The sequence below is a fragment of the Aplysia californica genome, unplaced genomic scaffold, assembly GCF_000002075.1.
Source record: "Aplysia californica isolate F4 #8 unplaced genomic scaffold, AplCal3.0 scaffold00008, whole genome shotgun sequence".
NCBI classification, from domain to species: Eukaryota; Metazoa; Mollusca; class Gastropoda; order Aplysiida; family Aplysiidae; genus Aplysia; species Aplysia californica.
In genome coordinates this window covers 142,456-147,457 of record NW_004797278.1, presented here as the reverse complement: position 1 = coordinate 147,457, position 5,002 = coordinate 142,456, and the positions used below count along the sequence as shown (strand labels likewise).

At 38.7% G+C, this 5,002-nt stretch overlaps 1 protein-coding gene across 1 annotated transcript in view; it reads right to left on the bottom strand.

Annotated features, from left to right (window-relative positions):
- Positions 1-1,314, bottom strand: part of LOC101858375 (CREB3 regulatory factor) — a 16,753-nt gene extending 15,439 nt beyond the window's left edge. Inside the window, exon 1 of the mRNA XM_005089644.2 lies at positions 1,104-1,314. The gene's annotated coding sequence lies outside the window, so the exon portion shown is untranslated. The remainder of the gene's footprint in view (positions 1-1,103) is intronic.
- Between the last annotated feature and the right edge of the window lie 3,688 nt (positions 1,315-5,002).

Below are 5,002 nucleotides of genomic sequence, written 5' to 3'. Positions count from 1 at the left end.
GACGACGAACGGGTGGAGGGGGTAAAAAATCATTACAGTCTATAAAGTAGCCTATTAATTCCTTGAAAGTGAAACATACCAACGCTTATATTTCTAATGTGATAGCAAATAAACCTCTCAGTGACTGCCATTAGAACCCCCTCCTACCCCTCCCCCTTTCTCTTTTTCTCCTCCTAACTTTGTCACATGTTTCACATAAAATGCAAGCATAAACACACACACGTACACAGCACAAGTTGTTAACTCATGCACACAGATTTGTTGAAAGATTTATATTGAAATAACTTTAGTCTGTACCGTGTGCCTATAATTATAAGTCAATCTTTTTGGTAGCCTAAGTCATGCAGACAAAAAATGACAATAAGGGGACATATATCTACGTTCAACAAATTTTTGTGATTGTTCCAGAACCTGAGACCTTGCGCAGTTGCAAGCGCCACAAAACCCTTACTTAACTAAAGAGCCTGAATTTACATTAACAGTTGGTATTAAAAAAAGCATCATCATCCTTTCATGGTTTCGCCTAAAGATTATAGAGGTTTAAAAGCACACACTTAGATCTTCGCACATAATGTAAATGCATACAGAAGATTAACACACTTTTTATGAAATAGTGTGTGTTCACACATTAATCTTAGAACCAAAGATACGCACAAACTTTGAAAGCCTCAAGCCTAAACATACAAAGACTATATTATTATGTAAGCAAAAAAGCCTAGTATATCCCTCGTTCTTCATGTGACTATAGATCTAGTGACAATAACATTCAATTTTTAAAATTCAATTTGTTTGATCAAAGATGTAATCTGCACCTCTCCTCTAAACAAGAATAAATACATTAATAAATAAACAAATAAATAAAAAATAAAGAAATTTTTTTTTTTTAAATTCGCGAGCACTTGCTTTGCTATCATTTGGACAGCCCACATAACAATTGCTTTCGTGGATCTACCATTAGCACAGAAAATCATAGTTCCAAATACATATATACGTAATTTATAGTACGAATTCATTCAAATGGCTATTATAGCATGTGACACACAACTCCGGGACTTAAAAACTCGCAGATTGAATAATATACCATATAATATCATTTTACCTACCGTACTGCCACAAATGAAAGGTTACTTGGAAGGCCTGTCACTAACAGAATCTTTTTATAGAAAGATAAATCCACTAATAACTGCGTTGAAAACGTCCAGTGCCGGTATAACAGAGGAGTACACACGGTTGTGTGAGCGGCGTCGACTACTCACTGGTGTATGAGAGCAACTCCCATGTGCTCGCTAGTTAAATTCGGCTTCGAAGTTACACAAACTCCCCTCGACGAAAGCACTGATGTTTTTGACGTACACATGCCTCGAGTTCAGCCAATCAGAACAGGGCAAAAATACAACGAGGTCAGGGACCACCGCAGTCATTGGTTGAAAATCGGAAGTGCGTCATCGCAAATATATGACGTCAGAATCGACACATGGGGTCGAATTTAAATAACAATAAGTTGTAAACATGCAGTTTTATATTTTTTGCCCGAGCATCCAAACTGTATAGTGAGGAGACTGGGTAAAGGCGCCAACCCACCTCGGCCTAAATAAATGTCATTTTGATGACAGCACATAATCTACCTTTGACCTATAATTTAGGCCTACCAAAGTTTATATTATGATATTATAATATCTAGAATGCCTACGATGTGAGGAATGAATTGAATGATATCGATTTTGAAATGCACGAAAATACTATGTTAATCCGTTCCTGGTCGATGTTTCTATATGCGTACATTGGTCTGTTTGTCAGCGATGTGTTTTGTTATGTTGTTACTCGTCGCAGTTCACTCACTTCGCGCGAGTCTCTTTTTCTTCTCAAATCCAGTATCGAACAGATCACAACGTGGAATAATATTTGTTTAGTTTAGTTTTAGTAGATCTAGAGGTTTTACGGCGCTCGCAACTGCATAAGGTAATATGAGCGCCAGATGATTAGAGGTGTCACAAGAGAGTAACAAACATAAAAAAGAAGGGGAGATATATAAGGACGATAGATCATAGATGTCCGATTGGAAAGAAGAAGCAAACCACACCAGAGCACCAGCCAACCACCCACAATAATATTTGTAACAACGGTGCATAATACATAGTCTAGTGTGCATGATCTACTACATCCTACATAATTTGTATATTATTATTATTATTATTATCACACTGCCTGCAGCTGTGGCGGTAGAGTTGATAACTACAAGTACTTCGTTTTTTAGTATAGGTTTTACGGCGCTCGCAACTGCATAAGGACATGTGAGCGCCAGAAGATCAGAGGTGTACTGGTACAAGAGAGTAACAAACATAAAAAAGAAGAATGGGAGAAAAGGATGATAGATGTTTGATAGGAAAGAAAAAGCAAACCACACCAGAGCGCCCTCCAACCACCCACTACAAGTACTTACATTTAGGCCTTCATAATATACACGCGCTGGTGGCCACAACCAAATGAAAGAGCAAACAGCTGCTGTTTTACCGAGGGTGACAACGTGGTTTTTTTAAAGGTTCTCCAAAGTAAAAATTTTATCCTCTTGCCCTTGAGAAGCGGGCTGTTATCGCCAGCTCCGTTAAATTTAAGTACTCGGCGTTTTAAATCTTCGGTGTTAGCCTTCGACACTTCATGTACCGTGAACATTTGTTTTCGAGATCGAAGAATAAAAATGTAACGACAGGTAAGTGTTACGAATACGGAGAAAAGAGGAAGTCGCACTAGATACATGTATTATATTCATTGTGTGTGTACGGCATAGTGGGGCCGCACGGCCACGTTATCCCCTCCACCACACCCCATCCACCCACCTCTCTCTGAGCTCTCCTTCAGCACTTGCAATCGGAGCAAAATTCACTGTCGCTACTGTCAGTCAACTGAATTCTGTGTTCGGGTTCCACAAGGTCGTATTACATGTACCTTGTTTTCTAAAGTGTACATGGTAGGCACATGTCTTACCATTATGCGCAGTCAAATTAGTACTTTATGTCACATAAAACAATCCAGACCAATGTGAGTACATGCGTGCGTGTGTATGTGTGTGAGAGAGAAGGGGTGGCGTGATAACGGATAGAGAGAGAGAGAGAGAGAGAGAGAGAGAGAGAGAGAGAGAGAGAGGGGGGGGAGAGAGAGAGAGAATAAAATAAAGCTATAACTCTACATATCTTTCAATATGAAGACACAGCATGATGTCATAGGTGCAGAGTAAAACACATTGACAATGGCCATTTCCACATTTTTGGAGGAAGGGTTTAAGTAAGTAAGGATTTTACGGCACTTGCAAAACAATTAGGCCATATAAGTGCCAAAGATTAAAGGGGTTACAAGAGAGTGATGGTAACAAATACATATGTACAAAAAGGGGAGAGACACAGAGAGGTTGGATAGGAAAGAAGAGGCAAAACAAGACCAAAGCATCAACCACCTACATTTTTCAGGTGTAATTGTAGTTGACAATGCTGAGACATAAAATACTCAAAGGGAGGGGGAGGATGGACAAGTGGTCCAAAACTAATAAACGGGGAGGATTTTTTTTTTTTTAAGGGCGGCGGGCACATTCAACCTCATATACTTGTACTAGTAGGAACAAACGTTTTATTTCTCCTTCAGTGAATAAAAGAACAAGAGATAATGAAATTTTTGGTGATTTTAGTAAGTTACTGTGACAACTTTTCCCATTTAGGAACTAGTTTCAGTAAAAAAAATACCAACCAATAATGTACAAAGTTTTAAAAATGCACTGAAAGTTAAGTAGCCAACCTGGTACAGGTACTAATACTGAGGGTAATTTGCCATTTACCCCCCCCCCCCCAAGAAGTTTCATTCAGATATCTAGTACTAACCATCCACTTTATAACAAAAAACGCTATATAATATATTCTCTTATAAAAGTATTTCTGTGTGTAAATAAATTGTTGCCCCCCCCCCCCAAAAGTGTGTTTTGTTTGATCCTGCTCTACTCAGAGTAATAAAAAAGATTGGGAGTTTTCATGTAGCCTATGTATACATAAATATGCACACATATTGTTAAAGAGAGACATCTCCAAATAGTGTCTATTTCCGGGGGGGTGTTTGTGCTGTCTGGAATACAACAGTTTGAAAAGCATGCCAAGAGAAGTCTTTGAGATCTGTTTGTGCTGATGGACTTTGTACAGACCATTGTCGACTTAGGCATGTGAAGACAAGGCCTGAACCTTCAAAGAATTGAAATCCTGTAAAAACTAGAAAGTTCTTAGTGTAGTGTTTTGTTTAACCCTATCCGTACGCCCTGGGGTCATTTTGTACCACCGGGGTGGCATTCTTCACATTTGAAAATACTTTTAGTACGAAGATCTCTTTGAACTTTTCAGTATTTCTCAAAAAATCATTTTTATAGACTGCTATGCAAAGCGTACGGATCAACGAGTAAATTTCCTCTTTGGATAGTGGTGGCACAGAGTTGCCCACATCGTATGGATACCATGGTAAAACACGACGTATGTATAGGGTTAAGTAAGTTATGGGCACTTGCTTCACAATGAGATCATAAGAAGATTAGAGGTGTTACAAGACTGACAAGAAAGTAGCCAACAAAAAAATGGAGGATAGATTTAAGGACAATAGATGTTTGTCGACAGGAAAGGAGAAAAAGCAAACCAAACCAGAGCACCTGCCAGCCACCTTCTAGAGTGAGTATAGAGGCACATCAGTTGCTGAAAGTGAAAGTAAAAGAGCAAACCCTCTTATGAAACCCTGAATTAATGCCGTCCCAAAAGCAAAGAAGAACAGGACAGCAAACATACTTTCAAGTACATGTAGGCCTAGAATCTACATATTTCATCTACCTTCAAGAACGGTTTATGTGGCTGTCATAATTTTGGCTCTTCTGTGTTCACCAGGTCATCAAGTTCACATTTGAGCCCACAGAACATTAAAAAAAGAATAAATAAAAACTAGGAGATTCTCAGTGATTCTGTATGCGAGTATGAAGGCACTTTGG